We start from the raw sequence: 25338 nt of genomic DNA, 5'->3' as shown, positions 1-25338 counted from the left end.
TCCCGCGATGAGTCTGTGAATAATAAGCATTTTAGCATATGAGCGCAGTCACCCCAGCCAGAAAGGGACAGGTTTCCTTTCCTTTCGGTTGGTGAGAGGAGAGGTGAAACAGATCGTGGAGGAAGGATGTCTTTCCTTTGCTCCGGCCTCTCCCCATCTCTAACTCAAAGAGACGATCCCTACTGTCATGCACCCACTCGAACTTCGTAGCGTCGGCTACAGAATTCGTAGGGAAAAACGTCGCTAGGTACAAATCGCTTCCCAGGAGATCTGCTCCTTTCTAACCTGGCGACGACGTCATTTTCCAATGCGCGGGACGCTCACGTCCGATGTGGCAATGCATTCGGCGCACGGTTGGCGTCCCGTTTTAAGAGTAGGATGACTTTATCCTAGTGTCATTGAAAATGCTTATTAGCAGAATGGACCTTGCCGCGTGCTGTTTTCAAAAGTCTTCGCAGCCGCGAAAAAATTAACTGACATTGGTCGGGGAGCAGCGGTACCGACACCTATCATTTATGATACTACCACACGTTCACCTACCGTCGTAATTACTTATTACTAGTACATTTTAATTTCTCTAAATGATGAAGAGCATTATATTCAGTTAATTCTTCTGCAATACTCAAGTGGAGGAGTCATATCAAACATCAAATCGGCACCCACTGCAGCAATTCATTTCAGTGGTACTAATCTCTTTATGCTTTGCAGATGACAGTTCTTTAAACTGCAAAGTTGTATCCATTAACTCCAAATTGCTTGCAGAACTGCTAAGAACACTTAACCTATGTTCAATGGATATCTTCATCCAAAAAATCAAAAACAAATAATGAAATTGACAGGTAGATTACGTATGCTTAGGACAATGGATATCAATGGAACAAAACATGCACAAAATTAAGATATACAGTGCTTTGTTGGAAAGCGTTTCGAAATTAGTCAACATTCAGCAGCCAATTACCGTTATTCATGAAAGGAAAGTTTAACAAATATATTCTTCCTATATTGTAATGAAGCAGACATTAAATTCAAAATTTAAGAACGCAATTTATCATGTAATTAAGTGTGCTTGGTGTCATAAGATAAATACATGAAGAAGAGCAAACCAAAGTCTGACATCCTACAAGGAAACATCTGAAGTGGTAAATTGCTGGACATATTGCTTGAAGGCAAGATCAGCTATGAACAAAAGTGCAGGACTGGATTCCGTGAGGAAGTAAAACCTCGATGCTAACCAATATCACTGTGGATTGACGTCAGACTTGCAGGCGTGACATGAAGACAATGACAGTTTGAGTGATATGTGCTGTGAGTTTAAAGGTTCTAACCCCTTAAACAAACAGAAAAACAGGTTTTGAAATTCTATCATATAATGTAGGTAAAATAATTAACAATATACATACTTAGATAAAAATAAATACTGCATCTACCTAAGAGATCTTATAATTATTAAAATATACGGTGTTACAATAAAGAAACTTTTGCATGACACTTTATAGATGTTTGAGTATTTAGTCTACAATCTACTTGTAGATTGTTAGGATGGGCACAGTTGACTAAATTATTTGTAGTGTTTTGGGCATGCTGATCTACTTCATTTAAATAAGTGATTCTCAGCCATTATTATTCAGTGGTGGGGAGGGAAAGGAACATGTGTTAATCTAATAATATCATTTAGTAGTTGGTTAATTAGGACAATGAATTTTGTGTTGAGTTAAATTTCTTAAAATAACCAGACTTTCAGAGTAACGAAGAAATTATTACACAATACATGTAAACAAATTAGTATAACGAAATTGCAATATCCGCCCCATTATTAGAGAATTTTAGAAATCATCTACATTATTCCTTGCTAAGTAATTATGCATAGAAATGTAATTATAACCACAAGACAATATCTTCTATAAGAACCATCCTTTCTTACTATTAAACTGGGAAATAAGCACACTGTAAATTTATACATCCTACTTATAACGAGAAAATGCGACTTAGGCATACCTTTGACATATTCTAGCAGCCTCTCAATAAATGAGATCAATGAGACTTCCAATCTATTTTCATTCTCACTAGTATTTAAGGGGCCTTCGTAGCAATATAACGTAGCTACTCTTCAAGTGTCTAGCAGCTATTCGTCGATCTTCTGATGTCTCACTTCTCCTCGGCCCTTTCTCCATCATTCCATTTTGTCTCCAACAGACAACCAGATGTGCATTCTTTTTGGGCCGCTCTTTGGTGAATTCAGACGTAAGTACTTTCCACATTTCTAACTGTTCAAATTTGAACCTGAATACCTAATTAAAATTTGCACCATTGCAGAAATATTCGTTTCCTTTGATATGCTGCTGCAAGCTTCACTTTCCTGTAAGCAAGACGATTATCACCAAGATATTCATACAAGAGTCCACACACCTTCCTCTCAACACGCCTTAGAATGCAGGAAAGAACGATATAGGTTATCGTTTTTATATCGGCAAATAGCCGTTATAAGCTGACCGTGGCTGGAGAAAGGATAAATGGCTAATTTGAAACAATAAAACACATTTTGTTATAATACACAGAACACATACCTTATTTACCATAGATTAGTTATGTTACAATACTGCACCAATGTAAAAATTATCGATCGATGCCTTAGACGAAGGCAGTGTTTCCCAACGTAGGCAAATTGAATATATTGGGGGCAAGAAAATGATGTTGCATTCGTCACCTCATCACTGATATACTCAAAAAACTTACCGTTGTCGGCGATAAATTGTCGATGTTGCAAACATGACTTTTCAAGAAAAAACTGACATCACTAGTACAACAGTCAACATAAATACAGTATCAAGAAGAATCCTCAGAAAAGCAAAACGAGGATATTAGAACTTTATTCAACGTAAAAAGAATAATGGCATGACTTTCTGACGAGACAAACAAAATACCAAAATTCAACCAGTTTGCAAAAAATTACTGTTGCCCTTCCTGTCGAAATATTTAGTTGAATGTGGCTTTAGTGCTGTAAATGACTTGCTACTGAAAAAAGAAATCTGGATATCACAAACCATGGGGATTTGGGATTGAAAATGACTAAATTAGTACCTCAAATAAAAACTGTTTTCAGCAGACATCAAGGATCGCATTAACTTGGATTTTATTTTCCTGAGTTCAGTTTGATTTATGTTTTATAATTTTATATTACAAAATGTAATAAAATTTATATCCATTGAAGAAAGTCAAATTAAAAACAGTTTTACCTATGTTCCTTTTTAATTAAAGTACATATTTATATTATACTTAATCAGAATTTCGCTGACTTATGCTAGATGGGGGCGTCAAAATCTTTGAATGTTGAGGTGGGAATGATCCAAAAAATGTTGCAAAACACTGGACTAAGGCTTAGAGTATTTTAGTATATACAGGCTAAGATAAGGATATTTAAATATCTTTACTTTCGAGATGCTATAATCTTACATGTACTGTACTGTTTTGATAAGAAACGTTCACGTGACACCTTATACTTGTTTAGGATAGGCAGAGTATTTAGATAGATTTAGATAAGAATAGCCAAATAACCTTAACTTTCGGATGTTATAATTCTTAACTGTGCTGTGTTACGATATCAACAAACGTTCAATGACACCTCATACTTGTTAAGTGAGTGTATTTAGGTTACTCTCCATATGCATATATATACACACTTAAATAAGCATAGCCAAATATCTTCATCTTCGGGAGGTTATAAGTTTTACATGTGCTATGTTACGATATCAACAAACGTTCAGTGACACCTTATACTTGTTAAGGTAGTGTATTTAGGGTACACTCCGTATGTATATATACACACTTAGATAAGGATAGCCAAATATGCTTATCTTAGGGAGGTTATAAGTTTTACATGTGCTATGTTACGATATCAACAAATGCTCACTGATACCTCATACTTGTTAAGTGAGTGTATTTAGGTTACTCTCCATATGCATACATACACACACTTAGATAAGCATAACCAAATATCTTCATCTTCGGGAGGTTATAAGTTTTACATGTGCTATGTTATGATATCAACAAACATTCACTGACACCTTATACTTTTAAGCGAGTGTATTTAGGTTACACTCCGTATGTATATACACACACTTAGATAAGCATATCCAACTATCTTTATCTTCGGGAGGTTATAAGTTTTACATATGCTATGTTACGATATCAACAAACGTTCACTGACACCTCATACTTGTTAAGTGAGTGTATTTAGGTGACTCTCCATATGCATATATATACACTTAGATAAGCATAGCCAAATATCTTTATCTTCAGGAGGTTATAAGTTTTACATGTGCTATGTTACGATATCAACAAACGTTCACTGACACCTTAGATTTGTTAAGCGAGTGTATTAGGTTGTGCTCTGTAGTATATATACACTTTGATAAGGATAGCCAAACATCTATCTTTGGGACATTATAATTTTTTATGTACTGTGCGAAGATATCAACGAGTATTTGAAATAATCTATACACACTCTTAAATGAGGATAGCTAAATTCATTAAATGTTTGATGTATGCATAGCAAATTGTATTTGTTACTTTTTACTTGCCCTATATGTATGTTGTTTGGATGCGTTATATAGAACGGTAATGATATCTGCATACTGTAGTTGTGTTTAATATTATTTAATTCTATTGCTCTTTCGCATATTTTCTAGCATACCAGTTTAGGTTGATATTAACAGTTCAGTTGGAGTTCTCTATACAAATTAGTTTGTTTTCGTTTTTAGAAATGAGTTCCCTATGCATTCTGATAGTAATATTTTACTTTCTTAGTAAATATTCTCTAGTTTAAATCTTTGCATTTGGTATTTCTCCTTTGTGATATACCTTTGTTTTTAACTAACACCTTACTGTGCAATATATTTGAGTGATTACGTTTTAACGAAATTTCGCAGTTTGCTAATTTGATGCTGTATGGTTGTATTCTGTCATCGAAAGATGACATTTTCTTTCTATATGGACAGATCTTTATCCGATTATTATTTAGTGGTTCAAGACTCATCTCTGGGGGTACTTTTCTGATTGCATAAGCAAATATCAACTGAATATATTGAGATAGTATGAGGAATAGAAAGAATTTATAAATCTTCAGGATTGTGACTTATGACCAATATCGTTTGATAAATATTAAGCAAAACGTGTGTAAATAAGTTAAATAAGAACGTTTTAACTTGTTTCAAATTAACTGTTTATTCACTTGATTGAAGGATACCTGTGTAGGAATATTTTCGAAAAAATAGTATGTCTAACGTTGGATGCTGCAATGTCACGAGTTGATATGTGGATCCCATTATGGACATTGTATAATAAACAACTGCTTGCTTACAGAATGTAATTATAGCTTTCTTCTACAGAAAGGAAAAGGTATTTCTGCAACTGAGTAAGTTCTTATAGCCTGATAAGCATGTCAAAAGAGCTCACCTTGGAGTGAAGAAGTGGATAGCCTGCATGACTAGGGCTTAGCGACAAGAGCTTAACAGATGGTTCAGAAAGTCGTAACATGAGCATAAAATAGGTCAGGAAAGAGGACAGGACAATGGACATGAGAGAGGGCACCAAGTCAAGAAACAGGATGGAACGAGGCAGGAAAGAGTCAAAAAGATAGAAAAGCAGAAGAATGGATATAAGACTGACATACAGCTAGATTTATCACAGTGACCCCTTTAAGTTCATGCCAGTGAAGGTCAAAATGCAATGGAAGTCATCCCTGCATTGGCGATTGGTTGCTGGTTTTTCAACGGTATGCCTAAGTCATTTGTTTACTTTCTGCTCCATCTGAGCATGTACCTATTTGTATGTCCTAAAAATACAACGTGCTTATATGCAGTTGTATAATAAACCAAAATGGTTTTTATAGGAGGTCTTACAGAAGAATTATAAACTGTGTATAAATATTTAGTCAGGAATATGAAGAATTCTCGTAAAATTAACCCTTGCCAAACTGAAGTGATATTCAATGTTTTTTAAGATGACTGAAGTCTTAACATACTTTGTTTACATGCGTTTTATTATTCACTCTCAATGCCTGTTATTTAAATAAAAAATAAGGTGAAATTTAATGTCCTAAACAACCACTAGATACTCAAAGTGATATTACCAAATCATTACATGCACACCCCCCAATAGTAATGGGAGAGAACACTAAAAATAAATTAATCAAATATAAACAAGCAGGACAACAAAAGCGTACGTGTCCAACCTAAGAGTATTTGTTTTTATTACTTGTCTTTCTGTTACAACTGCATCATTAAATTGAATATTTGTGCAGTTACCTTCTCATTTTCATCTCTTCAAATTATTCTCTTGTCTAATGCAGTTTTCTGTGGCTTCTTTTCAACTCTTCGTATCGAATAAGCACTGTAGTCGTGTAAATTGAGGATTGCTTCTTGTTTAATAAATGCACACGGTTGACACCGCTGATGAGGAATAAAATTTATTACTGTTATTAACCTTAGAGATTTAAATTCTATGTATTGGCTTTGTAGACGTTAAAATAAATATAAATTCCAATTCGAAATATTTAGAAACGTAAAATTTTTGTATTGCTGTTAACACTTAACATATACATGTAATGTACTAAGGAGTGTCTCCAGATTAATTTTTCCCGATTTTCTACTGATACTATCATGTTAATCCAGATTAATTCTCATTAGTTCTATGATCCTTTAAGCAAACAAAAGTTAATCACAATATTTAGCTGCGTCCAAACAGCATGCCCAACCTCGGGACTGCATTTCATATGCACACAAAATGCATTATTTTATTTATTTTTTTTTAATGAAAGAGGAGAAAATCTCAAATAGAATTTTAAATAATTTGAAAGATTCTTAGTGCACTTACGGTTGAACCTGCTTTCTTCATATACTGGCAAAAATAAGGATATTGCTTCGGTCGTTATTGTTTTCTTCTGCTTTTCTTTTATTAACAAATTAACCTAAAAAGTGTAATTATGATTATTCAAAATAATATCAATGAACAAGATTATAAAAATATCAATTATGCATGTTAAAATGTTATTTCTGCTTAGTATTTTTGGAAAGTTCTGGAAATTAATGAAAGTTTGTTCAGTGTCTTCGTTCTATTTTTTATTAACTTCCATGTAAGTTAATCAAAAATATGAGGAAACAAACTAATTTCCAGATATTATATATACACATTTATTTATTATATATACAGGGTGTTCGGGATAAATTTGACATATTTATAATTAATTATATTTTTCCGTAAGTTACATGTATTAACACACACTTCTCTTCATTTAAAAGTTTGGACCCTTCTTCATTCATATACAAGATGTCAGAAAGGATGGATAGCTGGAACCCACCTGAATCATGGAAGAGAATAACTTGTATCATGATGATTCGTGCCCGCCATCAAAATAAGGATATTACGACTGCTGCCCAATGCTCCCTGAATACAGTAAAAACAATCAGGCATGAACTAGAGACTTGCAATGGTGACTACGAGGATGTAGCAAGAAGAAAGATCCCTAGCAGACGATCTGATTGCGTTCGTACAGCAGAATTCCTCGCAAATCTGCAGGAACAGGTGTTGAAGAACCCTGGCATTGGAATTCGGGCTTTGTTCGTGGAGTTGCTAACTGTAGTCAACCCCTGGATAACAAGGGTAGCCAATGGTAGGCCGTATGTATGGCAGCAGGATTCGGCCCCTTGCCACACCTCTGGGAAAAGTCAAAAATGGTTGTCTGAAAATTTCTACGACTTCACCAGTCCAAATGTTTGGCCTCCAAACTCCCCAGACCTTAACCCCATGGATTATTTTGTATGGGGCGCAGTTGAAAAAGACACCAATCGCACTTCCAGTAATACAAAAGCCCAGTTAATGGATAAAATTAAAACAGTTTTTGCGGCCCTTCCCAGGGAGACTGTAGCATCAGCTTGTTCGAGGTTCCGAAGCAGAATTGAAGCTGTGATCGATGCTAATGGTGGTTATTTTGAGTAAATCTTGTTGATAGTATTGTAATTAACTCTGCCTGTAATGTTTTTTGTCAATTCATTAAATTTAATAGATACAAAGAAGATTTTCTTTTTCCTTACGAAACTGTCAAATTTATCCCGAACACCCTGTATTTAGATATTTCTTATATCTATCTATACATCCATCAAAAAGGAATATTTCTATTTACTTGAACTAAATTATTCAAAGATTAGGGTTACATTGATGTCACTTCACTTTTAAGTGAAATATTTCAAGTAACATCGAAACTTGCTTGAAAAAAAAACAGATTTTTTTTCAGGACGCCGTATTGCATCATTAGTCCCATTACATTCCCTCCCCCCCCCCCCAAGTGAAAGGAAGATATATTGCCAGTAAAATCTCCTTGACTAACCAAGCAAACCCTAGAAATTTACCCGTGAATCATAAAATGCTTATTTATAGTATATATGAAATTATACATTCTTATAACAAGACTATCTATTAAAAAACTTCAATTATTGCGAACATTTAAATGATGCACATTACCTGCTATTTTTGTTAAGCTGGAGCTGACATTCTTAGTCAATTTTAATTGATTATATTACTTTAAGTTAAAGTAATAAATGCTAGGAACTGTTTGCTTACTGTGTGCAATTGCAATACTTGAAAACCTAATGTTTAAGAAATAATCACTTCATATACGCAAATTCAGTTCCAGCAGATTCCGTTGGTAGAGAACTGCGCTGTAAACAAATACTAAGACTATGTGCATAGGGCTATTCTGTCTGGTAGTTTTCGATACTCGACAATAAATATTTGCACTCGAACTCCGGCATTGTTAATTTGTTGCAGAATAAAATGCGTTTTATTCAAAATTTCATAAATAATATTCATGGAGTAATATCTAAATTTAATGTTTTAAAGCAGTGATGTATCAATGAAAATAATGGGGACAGTTTTCATTGTCACCGCCAATCTTTATCTACTTTGTCATATGCGTTTTCCTAGGTTATATTTCTATTGCTCTAAATGTCAATACTGTCATAATTTCATTAAATTCGAATTGCAAAATTGTTATTTTTATCAAATACTTATCAGCAACAGTGAAATAGGTCATCATATAAATAGCCTTAACATTATAAGGTCAAATTTAATAAAATATTTAAAAACCTAACCAGTTATGTATGCGGGAGAGTTCTGTTTGCGTGTGTGTAGCCCAGGTTTTTTGAAATTTCTCGTGTTTTGAGCTAGAGGTTAGGTTTAACACTACTGACATTTTAAGTGAAAGGAAAGTGAAATTTCATTTTCTGCTTACTAGCTTCAACCAAATGGACATATTGCACCCACTCCTCTTGGAATTCTGGGTATGCCTAGAAGTTCAATTTTTCTCTCATTCAAAGTTGGTCAGACTTAGGTATATCCTTAGTAATAAAGGTTAATTTCGGCGGACCGATTCAGTTAACCTTTGATGATCATTTCCGTGTTATTTCAGGTTCATCAGCTTTTTGTAACGCCGTTGCAAAAGCAGTTGCCCTTCCTCCGACTGCTTCACTACAGGGACGAAAACCGAAATTAACTTAATTTTTATTAGCGTCTTTTTTAATTTCTTTTTTAGTTTCTTTGAATCTTTAACTAGTGATATTCTCTTTGCCAAACTGTTCACGTAGTCCATATCTCAGCGGAGGATTCCGATGGATTAGGGAGGGCGGGGAGATACTATATTTTATTCCCGGATTTTCTACTGCCCTCATTATGTGGAATGATAATGCTGCTCATGTCTATTTCTTCGGTTAGCAGCAGAACTCCTTTCCGGTTGGTGGATTTTCGTCTTAGCCATCCCCCCCCCCCCCAGCAGTTCTGGTGCTTGGAGTTGAAGCTTTAAATTATTTTTACTGGTGAAGGGCTGTGGAGTGTTACTTTTCTGGCAAGTTGCTACCAGCGGTAGGAATTCTTTGCTACTCACATTGAGGCTGAATTATGCCATTTAATTCTCTGCAGCTGTTTTAGGAAAGCTCTTTATTTTTAAATTTTGTGCAGCATACTCTTGCATTTTTTGCATGGCATCGAACACAATGATGTTATGGACAGGACTCCTACATTTTACTCATTTTACTTTGTCACAACTTCAGCTGACGTCTCTTCAGTTGCGACAGTAAAAAGAATTGCATCTCAGGCAATCTCTACAGACCTCTCCCCCCAACTCCGAATAGTTTAGCATTACCCACCCACAAAAGGTTAGGTTAGGATGTTTCATATCCATGAAAATTGTTTCGTCCGATTTCCAACTGAGATCTTGGAAACTGCCTCTGCGATAAAATTCTAAGTTCTAGGAGTATTTCTCTCGTCCATCTATCTTGCGTCACTATTTGTAATCTCCCATCGTCACATAGGGTAAACCCATTAGTCTTTTCTATTCCGACTTTTTCCTTAAGTATCTAAGCCACTTCACACGTGGCACAGTTGTTTTTCAAAATCGTCTTTTTTTTTTTTTTTTTGGAAGGGGGGGGGTTTGCTATATTCTAACAATAAATTCGAAATTGTACATAAATTATTCCGTAATCGGTATAGATGACTAGGAAACGATAAATATCCCGTGGGAGTAACATTAGTATCAGCAATATAACCGCCGAATTCAAAAATGCACGAAAAATATAAATTGAAATGGAAAAAACTTACCTTCATGCATTACGCGTCCATAAATTTAAAAAAAAAAAAAAAATCACTGATTTCACACATCAAATAAAAATGGGGTGAAACAACCAAAACGCCAACGCCCTTGTATTATGCTTTTATACCCTGTCTGCTTTGCATATACCGCCGAAAGCGCCACCTTACGATAACCACAACTAACATCACTTTTTTCATACCTGACTCTCACGATTTCCACGAATTATCGCGATTTTTTCTTTGTTCCTTAATTTATAGAAAACCAATGTATTACAATTATAAAAATTCAAAACGGTGTATTTTTAAGAAGCGACACTTTCATGCAAATTTTCCTCTAGTTGACAGAGATGTGGTTATCGAGGAAATAATACACATAAAAACATGACTAGTTACCTTAGACTCGTATAGCATTATTTAACATTGCGATTGATAGAGAAGACAGCAATAAATATTATAAATTAATTTAATGTTGTAAAGCGCTCTAATGACCGGAGAGGGCGCTCCTATCGCTCAGTTAATGTATATGTTGTAATTTTTTAGTAATTCGCATATCACCCGGTTATTTTTTTTATCAGCACCTTTGTAATGTTAGCAAAGCCATATCTTCTTCTTCTACAGCTTCTCCCACTTAAGTGGGGTCACTGTTTGTTATGAGTCTCCTCCACACCTTCCTGTCTTGGGCTGTCACCACATCCAAGTTCTTCATCTTCAAGTCCTCTTCTACCAGCTCCCTCCATCTCTTCTTTGGCCGCCCACGCTTCCGCCTTCCTTGCACATCCATCTGCATGATCCTTCTTCCCACATATTCGTCCTCCCTCCTCATCACATGACCAAACCATCTCAACCTTGCCTCCTGTATTTTTGCTCCTAAGTTCGTAACTTTCACTGTTCCCCTGACATAGTCATTTCTCAGATGATCCTTTCTGGTCACACCGCACATCCACCTAAGCATTCTCATCTCTGCTACTTCCATCCTACTTAGCAAAGCCATATAGCGATTTAAAAATCAATGTACTGATACGAGCAATTACAGGCGTAAAGCAGCCCATAGGATAACATTGTAAGCTGAAATGTGTGAAATTTTCTGTCAACTATGAGAAAGAAGTACAAATCGGTCCGATTTCAAAGTTTTTTGAACTGGAAACACGAAAAAAATCACTTTACTAATAAAGTGCAGTATCGCGGAAACACGAAAAAAAATAATTTTTTTCGTGTTTTTACACAAAAATGCTATAAATTGAAACACGTCCAAGCGCATATAGTCAATTTTCGCCACATAATGCAATATTTAACATAGCGATTGATAGAGAACACAGCAATAATTAGTATACATGAATTTAACGTTGCAAGCCACATTATTGTGTGGAGAGGGCGATGAGATCGCTCAATTAAGAAATATCGTGCATTTTTTTTATTAATTTGCATATCACAAGATTAACTTCTTATTTGGCGGTTGTAATGTTAGCACACAGCCATATAGCTATTTAAAAAAATCAATGTAGCGATATAAGCAGCTGCAGGCGTATATTAGCCATAGGATAGCACTGCGAGCTGAAATGTGAAAATTTCTCCCAACTACGGGAAATAAGCACATTTCAGTCCGATTTCAAGATTTTCGTTACATATAGGATTATATGCAACGACTGTACCGAACACATCATTACATAGTATACATGAATTTACCGTTGTTACGCTCCTTTATTCCGGAAGAGGGCGCTGAGTTCGCTCAATTAAACACGTTACCGTCAATATGGATAAAATACATAACGCCTCTACACTTCGTATCCATCATATATTTCAATGTAATATCAAGGGTATTACAATTTTAACATGCACTTCGCATACATGTTAACCTGGACATGTATATACTGTATATATATATATATATATATATATTTTATTTTATTTTTTTAAATTTTTTTTAAAGTTCACATTAAACTAACATAAGTATTAATTAATTATGGCATAATCATAAAGAGTATTAGTTCACTTATGTATATGGTGTGGCAAGTTGACAAATATAAATTTGCATTAAATTAATAATCAATCACTGGACTAATGAAATCTTGTAGCATATTGTTTCCTCGGGCCAACATCATTAAATTAATTTGTGCTGATTTTCATTGACATATCCCATTCTGATCACCAAAAATTTATAATATTCTACAGAACACCCCCCTCCCTCACCATCTTAGGGCTTCCATTTAAAGCACTGTTTTGGTGTGTGCTGCAAATTCCATTTGCAGCACACACCAAAATAGTCGAGAGTCTCAAGGACTGGTCAAACAGACAGCTGACACTCTTCTCCAGGGCCACTGCCATCATGATCATCTTATGCCCAGGATCACGAAAAGGCTGTATAGGAAATCCCTAAAGTTCTTCTGGGACAATCTACTCCAGGTGGTTGACATCAAGATCCTTCAACTTCCAGAGAGGCTGTGGGCTTTGGCCTCTCCGTCCTCAAGATCAGATACCTGAGTAATACCGCTTAATTCCATCTTAACAGGATACTGCAAACCAATCATTTCTGCAGCTATCCTGTGCAGTATTTCTTGGGTTTCAGGTTTCCTCTCTTTTGGATCATAAACCATCAAGGTTGGAAAGCGGAAATTGTCCCAAAGAATACAACAGTGACAGCTAATTGAACAACTCAGCTCGTTAGGAATTAACACCGCGAAATCCGGAACAGCAAAACCTGGTACAACCACTTCAGCATCCTTCTTACCGAAGTTCCCGATTTGGGGACCAAAAATGCCATCCTGTTCGGTCACCTCTCCAAACATGGAGGCTACCCGTCGAGAAAGCATCTGGCATGAAGGATAGTCTACGGCCACCTTCCAGTTAACAACAACATCTGGAGTTTTCACACCATCAGGAACCCCTTCTCTGACTTCTGCTGGAGCTTGGACACCATAGAGCACGCCTTCTACGATTGTCCTCCATTCAAGATCATATGGAGGAGGTTCAGCGACGTACTCTGCATTCTCTTTCTGCTGCAGAAACAAGTCATCTACCTGCAGTTTGCTCAGTCATTCACCAACAAGCAGAAGTTATGGTATTTATCATTAATGAGCTGAAATACCATATCTGGAATGTAAGGCAACAATTTTCTAATTATGCTAATCCTCCCAGTCTGTTGGAACGCTCTCGAATAGTCCTCTACAAGTTCTACAGTTCTTTAAGGAGGCTCGTACATCTAGAGAGAGAGAGGCTTTGGGTGAAACCAGATTTAACATGCAGTGGTGTACACCTCCCATCTTTTGTACTAACATCTGAACTTGCAGTAGCATCTCCACTCCTAGCCTGATTTCTGGTCTCCGCGTCTATATTCAGTCTACATCGATCTATTTTGTTCCATTGAGGTAACCCAGGAAAAACTCAATGTAGGTCTATTCGAGGCGGTCCACCCTGAAGGGGCGAATCACCTAGGTACTGGTTACCTCCATGGTCTTTTCCATCTGAGACAAACCAATGTTGGTGGTGAAAAGAGTTATCATCTGATAGCATTTGAGCTAGTAAGATGAGTATTATGAGCTGAGGCCTATTTTCTTCTTCCCTCCTCCCCCGCCTTCCTACCCACTCTTCCCATCCTATTCCTTTTCATCTCCTTTCCCCCACCACTTATCAGCCCACCTCAACCTGACTGTCACTTCCTCGCCCTTCTTTTTCTTCTCTTGAGAGCACTCTGACCCCTTTTATTTTTCAATAGGCCGATGATGGGCCCTTTTTACTCTTTGCGTCTCGATTTGCGTGATTTTTTGATGTTCTGCTTTGCTCATTTGTGTAAATTTTTGATTTTATAACCACCAATATTGTTATATTGATTTTTTTTGTTGTTGTTGTTTACTAACCTTATTAGCCTGCTGGTAGTGCGTCCCGCGCTACGGGATCTATAACGAGTCGTATGACTCATAATTCTTTTTTTTTCTTTTCTTTAGATGCAGAGACAGACCATGAGTAAGATGATTCCCATCGCACCAAGGACTAAGACATTAGGAGTTGAGATACTGTGATTGGAGGAGCTAAGAGTTCTCACAAAAGTACTTAAGGAGCTGATAGAAGCCAACAACATCTACTCCTTCATCCCCTACAATGGAGAAAGGTTCCTAGTTGTCGTGAAAAACGTAGCTTCGAGAGATAAACTTTTACAGGGTTTCTGGGGTTGCAAATAACACCGACGGTGGTAGGCTCTCAAGTGAGACAACTAAAGATCGAGCGCTTTCCCATGGAATACCCTGAGGTCTGAACACAACGTGTTAATATAAACTTTTAGGAAATTGGTAAAGTGAGTAACATCAAAAAGAGCGTCTCCGAGGAAGAACCCGCGTGGTACTTCGGTGAAGTGACCTTCACAATGGACATGCGTTTATCAGTGCCCAACCTCGTCAACATCGGTACATCAAGGGTAATGGTAAACTATCTCGGAGTGCAGAGATAGTGCTTGCAATGCAGCTCGAGAACATCTGGGGAGTGACTGCCCCCAAGGCACGTGTTTTAGTTGTGTTGGAATTGGGCACATCTCCAGCCAGTGCCCAAACCCCTGCCGAAAGTACTCCAGCACCGAAAACATGATCATATCATGTCCTCTGCGCATATTTGCAAAAAGAGCAAGCACACCAATTGAACCACTTAGCTTGCAATCTGTCCGAGAAGGCCGGTGAATTTCGGAACTTGCCAAAAAATCAACGGGGAGAAAACCTTTACGAAAGTAGTCTTGGGCAAAATTAAAAAGCTCCCTTCAGCAACAACATCTATTGAAGCAACTGCTTCCCTCTCAGCCACTTCCACATTACCATCACCAACGGGAGAACAACAAACGGCTAAGGTAACAGACGAAGAAAAGACTAGCATTTCACGAGTGACGAATCCCTCAACAGCACCAGAGGAAACTTTATCTGTTTCGGAGGAGCCGAAGACCTCCCCCGCAGTAGTTAATCCACCTGCACAAGAATTGCAAGTCGAGAAGGGGGAAAAAGCAACCCCCCGAGGAACAACTAAAGAAAAGAAAGGAGGAGAGGAGACTTCTCCTAAAAAGGAGAAGAAACATAGAAGCCGCCGTCGAAAAAAAACAGACACAACATCGGAGTCTGAAATGGAGGTGGAAATCCCTCCTCAACGATACGAAAGCATCAATTCAAATATCAAACAGCATACCGGCCCCCAGTTTAATGGCTAAGACTACACAAAATCGAATAATAAGATCACAAGTTTTAAAATAAAAAATAGTCGAGTTCGAGTTCGAGAACTTTAAACACGAGTTCGAGCTTCTCTCGAGCTCGTGTTTAAAGCTGGAAGCCAGTCTGCAGGGTGTTGGATATTCTACCTCCTCCTACGCATAGATTCGTTAATTAATTATATAAAACAACTGAAAATCAAAGACCTAGGCCGGATATAACATCATAATGCCGCCACCCCTTCTGTGTTGCCTCTTTTAACATCAGAGGGCTCCGTTCACCATCCAAACAAGAGTAGGTGTGGAAGGCAATGCCAGCTTTCAACATTGGGCTCTTGTTCCTGCAAGAAACACACGTTTTCCCCTACAGGGATATGCATCACCAAGTTCATCAACATCTACGCCCCGGTAGATCTAACGTCAAGATCTTCCAGTCATTGTTCTTCCAGTCGCTTACCACCTACATGTATGGCGCCTGTCATGTCATCATAATGGGGGATTTCAGCTGCGTGGCGGTCCGGGCCTGGGATAAAATAGGGGGAAGTCCCAACACAGGCACTGCTGGCTACAGGCATCTGGAAGTTCACTTAAGAAATCTCCAGCTTACCGATATCTGAAGGGCTCACAACCCCTAATACTGTTGAGAATACACATGGACAGGCCAAGGAATCGGCGCAAGAACGACGGCTTTTACTTATCACCATTCCTGGTCACCAGAGTCGATACAATAAGGCACGTTAACATCAGTATTACCATCTCGGACCATAAAATGGTTGTGGTCACCTACCAGCATTTAAAAACAGAAGTTGTTCTTGGTCCCTGGAAGTTACCACCAGACTTCCCATCCCTGTCCTCGACCACGCTTCACCAAATGTGCTCCACCTGGAGCACTGTTGGCTGGGATTGGGACAGGTGGGCACAACTAAAATATGCCATCAAATAAAATATGATAAAATGGGGCCAATAACGTACCTCCCTGCAAAGATCTCAGCTTCGTGACCATTACAAGGAAAGAAGTTGGTTCCTGGCCAGTCAAGGCATTCCATGTGAAAACATCATTCGTGACATCAATCTCGACATCGAAATGGAGAAATAGAAACAGGTGGAAGAAAGAACATGAAAAGCACCATGAAAAGTGTATGGCATCCCAGGCCGATCGATAGAATTTAATCTGTACCCTATCAGAGATCTGCTCCATCTGGTATCAACTAAGAAACTCCCAATGGCATTGCTCTCAATCGATCTCATCCGAGCGTTTGAAAGCGTCCTACATTCATATTCTTCAGGAAGTCGGGATCAGCGAGGGCCTCCTTTCCATTCTCCAGGGAGGCTACAACAACAACGGCTCTATTCGTCTCCAAATCAACAGATACTTATCTGACCCCATCACCATCCAAAAAGGAGTCAAACAAGGATGTCCTCTAAGCCCCCTTCTTTTTGCGGTCCTTGAGCCTTTTCTACAGGCAGTCAACAACTCTCGTGTCATTAGAGAAATACCATTTCTTCTCACCATGGAGGAGTCCATAATAACAGCCTATGTGGATGACGTGGCGGGCATCCTTGGGGGACAACGACTTCATCAGGAATCTCTTTAACATCCTCGAAAGATTCAAAGTGTCAGGACTATAGGCAAATCGAGACAAAACTCAGCTAAAAAATATATGGAGTTTGGAACTAGGTCAACATCTCACTGAGTCTAGTCCCCAAAGAAGACCCCATTACCATTTTAGGGATATCCTTTACGTCGCAGCCTGAAGTTGACAAAGATCATCTCATTGCCAAGACTGTCGACAGCCTCAATAACTGAAAAATCGGGCCGCTGTCACTTTTCTCCCGGGCCACAGTAATAAAGACCATTGTGTGCCCAGCTTTCCAATATGTCATCAACATAAGAAACATCTCGGAACATCAAGAGAACTGGCTGTACAGGAAACCCTTAAAGTTCTTCTGGGGAAACTTACGTCGGGAAGTTGATACCAGGATCCTTCAAATTCCAGAGAAGTGGGGGGGGCCTTCGGTCTCCCAGTCCTCAAAATACGTACCTGAGTAATGCCTCATTCCATCTGAAGAGGATACTGCAATCCAACCATCGGTTATCTTGTTCGGTATTACTTTGGTTCAAGTTTCCCCTCTTTGGAATTAGAGCTCACCAAGGATCCAAGGCGGAAATTCTCACAGAATACTACAACCACCTTTGCCAAATTTTACAGCAACTCCGCTCTTCGGATATAGACGTCAACAACATCCGAAACAGCACAAAATGGTACAGCATCGTTTTTGGCTATCATCGTACGGACGTTCCAGATCTAGAGACCGACAACAACATCTTCTTCGGTCACCTAGCAAGACATCATAGCTACCCGACGAGAAAGGACATGGAGGATAGCATACTGAAGCCTTCTAGTCAACTTTAACATATGGCAGTTCCACAACACCAGAGAATCTCTTCTGTGATTTCTGCCCGAGTGTGGATAATGTGAAGCACGCCTTCTATTGGTGTCCAGTCTCCCAAAACATCTGGAGGAGGCTGAGTGACGTGCTATACATCCCACTCTTAACTCAAGAGCAAGTCATCTTCCTGCAGTTCACACCCACCAACAAACAACAGGCAGAGGTCACTAATCTTTGTGATACACGAGATCAAATATCACATCTGGAAGGTGAGGAAAAAACGTGCAAACAACATCAATCCTCCGAGATGGATAGACATCTCTCCGATCGTGCTCTACTACGGAGAGATGTTTCCTACGGAGCTACACGACGTTTCCTGATAATCAAAAACGAAACGCTAGGTGAACAGATAATTACATCAATAACTTTTAATTTATTATTTTTTTTTCAAAAGTATATCCCAAGGGGGAGAAAGTGCCCCGTTTTCCCTCCTCTGCGGACGACCACGGGGCGAAAGGTGAAAGAGTTAAACATCTGATAGCACTGAGCTAGAAAGATGAGAATTATTAGCTGAGGTTTTTTCCCATTCCTCCCTCCCTCCCCCACATCTATATCCCCCCCTCTTTCCTATTTCCTTATCAATCCTATTTCCTACTTCTTCCTTACCTTTCCTCTTCCTATACCTTCCGATCCCCCATCCTTCACCCTCTAATTTCTAGAGACTCTTGCCTCTTTTATTTAATAGACCGATAATGAGATTCCTTTACTCTTTCACAGAACTGACGGAGTTGGAACAGGCGTTATGATAGGATACCAGTATGCAGGCCTATCCATTCGGCAAAATGTGAACAAACTGAGCCATCCCAGGTCAACTATCAGTGATACCATACTGCATGTCAACTGCAAGTGGTCGTCCACTGCATTTCAAGGAAAGTGACTGTAGGGTGCTACGAAGGATAATACGTACATATGTAAAATCTGCCATTCGTCAGCTGACACGTTGAATGCGGAGTTCGTTATCGACTGGAACACGATTATGCACAAAAACATTCAGAACCGAGGTTCCATGGCAGGATATACAAGCCCCACATTACCTGAACTCAGCAGCGTCGTCTTCAATGGTGTAAACGATGTTTTGTATCCCCCTTTCATTCTCCATATTTTATCCCATACAAGTTCCGCACTGGTGTTTGATTAATTGATGAAACAAATTGGATCCAAAAATTGTTTTTGACTCTGACGTCTCTCATAACGTGATTTGGCTCGAGCACCTTTAAAAGCTATTAAGTTTGATATCCCTTCTTCCACTGCACTAGGAGTGGAACGTATTCAAACTATAAGAAGCGTGCTAGTGCATCGATTTATGAATATATTTTGGACTATTTCTGGTAGTAGATAGATTTCATCACCCGATCCTATGATCCTGCTTATAGAAGGTCTGAAAAGCCTCGCACGCCTATGGGTGTGTGTTGTGTTGGGGTGTTAGAGTTTATCCCTAACCTCCCGGTTACAAAAATACTAATGTTCTTTTGGTTCACATTTGTTGTGCTGGATTTTATTACTGTTATTATCACATCTTTCATGTAGTGCAAATGCTCATTGCGCGAGAGCACCCTGCATCATTAAAGCCATCATTTATTTACACAATAGACTAAAGAGTAAGCGGATAATAGAATTTGTGGATAGTGGATTATTTTCCATTATAATTCGTTGGTTAATCTTTTCTCTTTATTCACAAAGTAGAATAGCAGGATGGAAATTTTCTTTCCTCCTAACACATACACATGCACTCCTCGTTCTGACCAACATTAAAAATTCCCTTTTCCTAAAAAAGCACTGTAATTAAAGTTTTAAAATTGGATGAAATATCATGACTAAACTAAATTGAAGATCTGTTTCTGTTTTGTTCTAAATCTATTTAAAAAGTAAAAATAAATAACTAGCTAATAATAATAATAATTTTTCTTTAGTTTTTGTGTGTTCTTACACAAGTGAAATTACGACGCAGATGAACAAAATTATGTTTCAACCAACCCGAAGTTTCTGCTTAATTTCAGTATAAAATGGCATGCGTTTTAAGCAGTGTTTTCGTTGTTCAAATATGTTCGCCTCCGTAGCGCAATTGGAAGAACGACGGTACATTGCGCCCTTCGATTGGAATAGGCCTAAGTTCGATTCTCGTCGCGACGGGAGGAATCTTTATCTGGTCGATTTCAAGCGATGGTGAGTTAGCCGATCTCATACGGAGGTAGCAGGGTTTTTTCTCCCAGAAACTCGGGTTTTTCATCCCGCATACATACAAATCGGCCCTTCAGAACACACGCAATTTACAGACAAAAATTACTAGTTGTGGTAGTGTTGGAGGTGGGCGGTAGATGGCGTTGATTCGTAGTAGAGGTAAGATGTAGAGACAGTTGAAGATGTCCTCCCGCGATGAGTCTTCGGACTCCTTGGAGGTATCAGGAATAATAATAATAATAATAATAATAAATATCTCCCTGGTTCTGTATGAGTTAAACTAACATTTCAGTTTTTATTTATGACATCACAGTTTTAGGATAAGAATATTAACTCGGTAATAAAGAATGTTGAAACTTTCAAAAGGAAATAAGAATTTGAACGCCTGGGACTTGGCATATTCTGGTCAAGGGTGACAAAAACCAAATTAAATGTGCACATAGTATATGCAATTTAGAAAGAGAGAGAAAAACTGAAATTATTAATTTAATTAGATACGCATCAGGTGTTGTTGATTCTAGTCGAAACATAGATGATTTTTTTTTCTGTTTTTGGGAAGAGAAAGAGAACTTATATTTCAATTATTAAGAAATATATTAATTTCTTTCTGTTTTTATTATAACTATAACTTTAATCCTCTCGTCTAGCCACTAAAACAGCGCCTCCATCTTGACAATAACGTATCAATACTAATAATTTTCAAACATTTTATATAGTTTTTAAGGGTAAGATCACAACCCAGGCATCCTGCGAAAGTAAGCAGGTGCAGGTCACCTAAGGACGGCCTGTACCCCTACAAAAATTCCTATTCCTATCAATTTTTATTATAACTATAACTTTAATCCTCTCGTCTAGCCACTAAAACAGCGCCTCCATCTTGACAATAACGTATCAATACTAATAATTTTCAAACATTTTATATAGTTTTTAAGGGTAAGATCACAACCCAGGCATCCTGCGAAAGTAAGCAGGTGCAGGTCACCTAAGGACGGCCTGTACCCCTACAAAAATTCCTATTCCTATCAATTTTTATTATAACTATAACTTTAATCCTCTCGTCTAGCCACTAAAACAGCGCCTCCATCTTGACAATAACGTATCAATACTAATAATTTTCAAACATTTTATATAGTTTTTAAGGGTAAGATCACAACCCAGGCATCCTGCGAAAGTAAGCAGGTGCAGGTCACCTAAGGACGGCCTGTACCCCTACAAAAATTCCTATTCCTATCAATAATTTTCAAACATCTTATTATAATTTTTATTTTTAAATATTTTTTAAGGGTAAGATCACAACAACCCAGGCATCCTGCGAAAGTAAGCAGGTCACCTAAGGACGACCTGTACCCTTACAAAAATTCATACCACTAAATTTGTGGAAGAGCCAAGCGCTACCAAGGCTCGTTATTTTCCTTACTCATTAGTTTAAGGCACGAAGCATTTTCCTCGCCGAAAATTAGAAATACTTAAAATATATAAATAACACATAGGTGTGTCAATATAATACTATTTTGTTTTGTATTTATATAAAATAAATTTAAAAATCTAAAACATTTTATTGTATCTTATTAATTTGCATAAAATTTTATAAAATTATTTTGTTTTTAATAAACTATTCGTAAAATTATTACCTCATATATATAAATCTTCATATGTATTTTGGCTCCATCTAGTGTTAAGAAGAAACAACATTTATTAAAGAATGGGGATTAATGGCACAGAAACAATAATATGGGAAAAAATATGACATAAAATATAAACAATAAAGTATGATATGATAACAAACAGAATGCAGTATTAAATCGAAGACCACAAATAAAGAAATAGCATCAAATTAACAGGTCATTGACGAAAAATCTGAGCCACGAGTTGTATCCTGTATTAACAAGGTAATGCGCTTACCGTTACGTTACGCTACGAGGCATAAAAAAAAAAAAACCCTCTCATCCGCAGGGGATACGTTTCAAGACACCCCACGGATAGCTGAAACCGCGGATAGTACTGAATTTTGTATAAACTATGTTTTTTCCTATATATACATACTTATGATAAAGTTTAATTTATAAATTAGGCACAGTAAGAGATTAACGACAATAACTAATAATAAAATAGAACAAGTATAACAACATACTGTAATAAAAACATATTGCCGGCCTGGTTGGCCGAGTGATTAGCCTATCCGCTGAAAAGGCTGCGGGCTCGAATCACGCCGTGGGCATGGACGTTTGTAATTGTCTGTGAAAATACTAGTGGTGATAGTTAGCGGTAGATGGCGTTGGTGTAGATGAAGGGAGTTGTGCAGTTTTGTAGAGTGGTAAAAACGGAAAGCTGTAGAGCAGGTGCCCTGCCTCGACGAGTCTTTGGACTCCCTGGAGGTATTAGATAATAAGAATAAAAGATATCTTAATGTGAATGATCTCAGCATGCGTTTTTTAAATTAATTATTTATTATCTTATGAAGTCGATAAAAAGGAAGCACTCTTGCGAATTCTCTTTGGCATATCCGAATTGGTAATCTTGCGCTTTGGGGCCATTAATAAGTAAAATAAGAGTTACTTGAACACAAGACTGCGATACCCCGACAGTCGATCTGATAACCAAAAACTACTCAGAACGGCGCGCAATTTAAACTGTCTTTTTGCACAAATTTTAAACGCAATTTGAATTGTCTATTACTAAAAGAAAGAGCCATGCAGCTTCAATTTGGCGATGTTAAATTACCTAGGCAAAGTGTGTATTAGATCCAACATTATTTCAAAGCCGAATGTTTGTAGACACTATGAAAGTTTCGTAACTTGACCTGAGAGCTAACGAGAAAATAAACTTCGGCATCCCGAGTTGCCTTTGCTTGCACTACTTGACTTTAGTAGCTATGGCAATTCGGGATTGCCGTGGGTTGTATTCTCGTAAGCTCACAGGTCAAGTTACGAAACTTTCGTAGTTTCTACAAACATTTGGCTTTGAAATAACGTTGGATCTAATATTCACTTTGCCGATATAATTATAAATTATTTATTTCTAAAATTTTCCATTTAATATTTTCGGACCGGGTTTGACCGCATTAACTGAATACACAGACAGAGAACCCGCGGTAAAGGACTACGGTAATTCGTTTTCATTTGCAAATAAAACTGAAAATCGCCACATTATCTTATATACCGTAATTATGGACATTATTATTATTTTAAAGTGTATCTGTTTTAGTTCTTATTTATTGAAATTATAATATAATATATATCTTGTAAATTGCATGTCTCCAGGGAAGGGAAAATATCCCTTTTTGGTAATCGATTGAGAAATAGATAAATAAATACATATATTTTCTTACTTAATTTGCTTGTTCTATCAATATACATTGCCAATGAGTTTCCTTATTTTATTATTATTATTACTTTCTGAGTAGATTCATAATCCATAAACATCTTTTGATAAGCTGCTTCATTAAATTTATTATTTTCACTTATTGCACTACTTTATAAATGATTGACTACAATTATTAAAGAAAAGCAGTCAGTAATTAGGCTTATTTCGCATCACTCTTCATGCATTATTTTAATTACATTACATAGTATTTACTTTATTGACAATATTCATACAATAATGATATGTTTATCAGTTTCATCACTGAAAAAATTCAGTTTCAAATTATACCGATGCACCTTGGAATAAATATAGCCCGTACACAGTGTGGAAAAAAGTAAAGTCTAAAAGGATTATACTGTATAAAGCATGCACAGCTTACTTCTATTCAAGTTCTTTATATTACAGTAATACTCCTTCTTATGGCGCCTCTCTTCACAACGATCAGCTTATGTATCAATTATGACCAATGCCCGTATATACAACTCAGCATTCGTTCATACGACGCTTCAATTACGATCAACACCCATTTATACGACGCTGCATTCGCTCATATGACGGATTTAACCAAATGACGCTCCCACGAATCATTTGGTTCATCAACCGGTGTGCAGTTCTGGTGAACTGTTCCTGATGTCGTTGCATTCTCCCCCCCCCTTTCCCCCTGTGTTTTGGTGTTTCAGAGTGAATTATAAACGGGTTATAACTATTGGTGCAGATGATGATAGGTGGCGGTTCGCTGTAGTGGTGGAGACGGAGAGTTGTGGAGCAGATACCCGCCCTAGATCAGTCTTTGGACTCCTTGGAGATGTCATGTAATAATAATAATAATAACTGTATTATTTTATTTTATTATTGTTAATAAAAGGTAGATATAAGTCAAAGAAAGGCCACATATTGGAAACAGTAAAAAGAACAAGATGCGTAAACCTAGTATATTACATACCAATATTAAAATACAGTAGTTACCCCCTTATCCACGGGGGATATGTTCCAAGATACCTGAAACCGCGGATAGCAGTGGCGCACCCAGAGGGGGGGGGACAAGGGGCCCAGGCATCCCCCAAAGAAAAGGAAAAAACACTAGAAACTTTTCCAAAAATATTTTCCTAATTAAAATTCCTTTTTTATTATTTATGTTTCGTCGTGTCTTCTATTTCTATACTACTTATAAATTAGCGATCACTGCAGATGCTCAGTCATAGGTCGTATGTGATGCGTAGTGTGTATTCGCAAATCGTCTACTCAACTCGCCCCCCCCCAAGCTCGTCCCCCTCCAAGATTAAATCCTGAGTGCGCTACTGGCGAATAGTACTGAACCCTATACAGTATATACTATACTATGTTTTTTCCTATACATACATACCTATGATAAATTTTAATTTATAAATTAGGCACAGTAACAGATTAACAACAATAACTAATAATAAAACAGGACAATTATAACAACATACTGTAATAAAGTTATCTGAATGTGAATAGAATCTTAGCATTCTTTCAATCTTAGCAACCTCAGATGAGCGTGTGGCTTTCTCCACCTT

General features: G+C 37.5%; 1 non-coding gene across 1 annotated transcript; it reads right to left on the bottom strand.

The window, feature by feature from the left end:
• Positions 1-21718: 21718 nt before the first annotated feature.
• LOC150095445 (U12 minor spliceosomal RNA) lies at positions 21719-21871 on the bottom strand. The gene has a single exon (XR_016550099.1). It is a non-coding gene; the product is annotated as a U12 minor spliceosomal RNA (small nuclear RNA).
• Between the last annotated feature and the right edge of the window lie 3467 nt (positions 21872-25338).

The sequence above is a fragment of the Typopeltis vanoorti genome, chromosome 20 (assembly GCF_054136105.1).
Source record: "Typopeltis vanoorti isolate ZY-2024b chromosome 20, IOZ_Tvanoo_1.0, whole genome shotgun sequence".
Lineage (NCBI taxonomy): Eukaryota > Metazoa > Arthropoda > Arachnida > Uropygi > Thelyphonidae > Typopeltis > Typopeltis vanoorti.
This window is presented reverse-complemented; position numbering and strand designations above follow the sequence as displayed.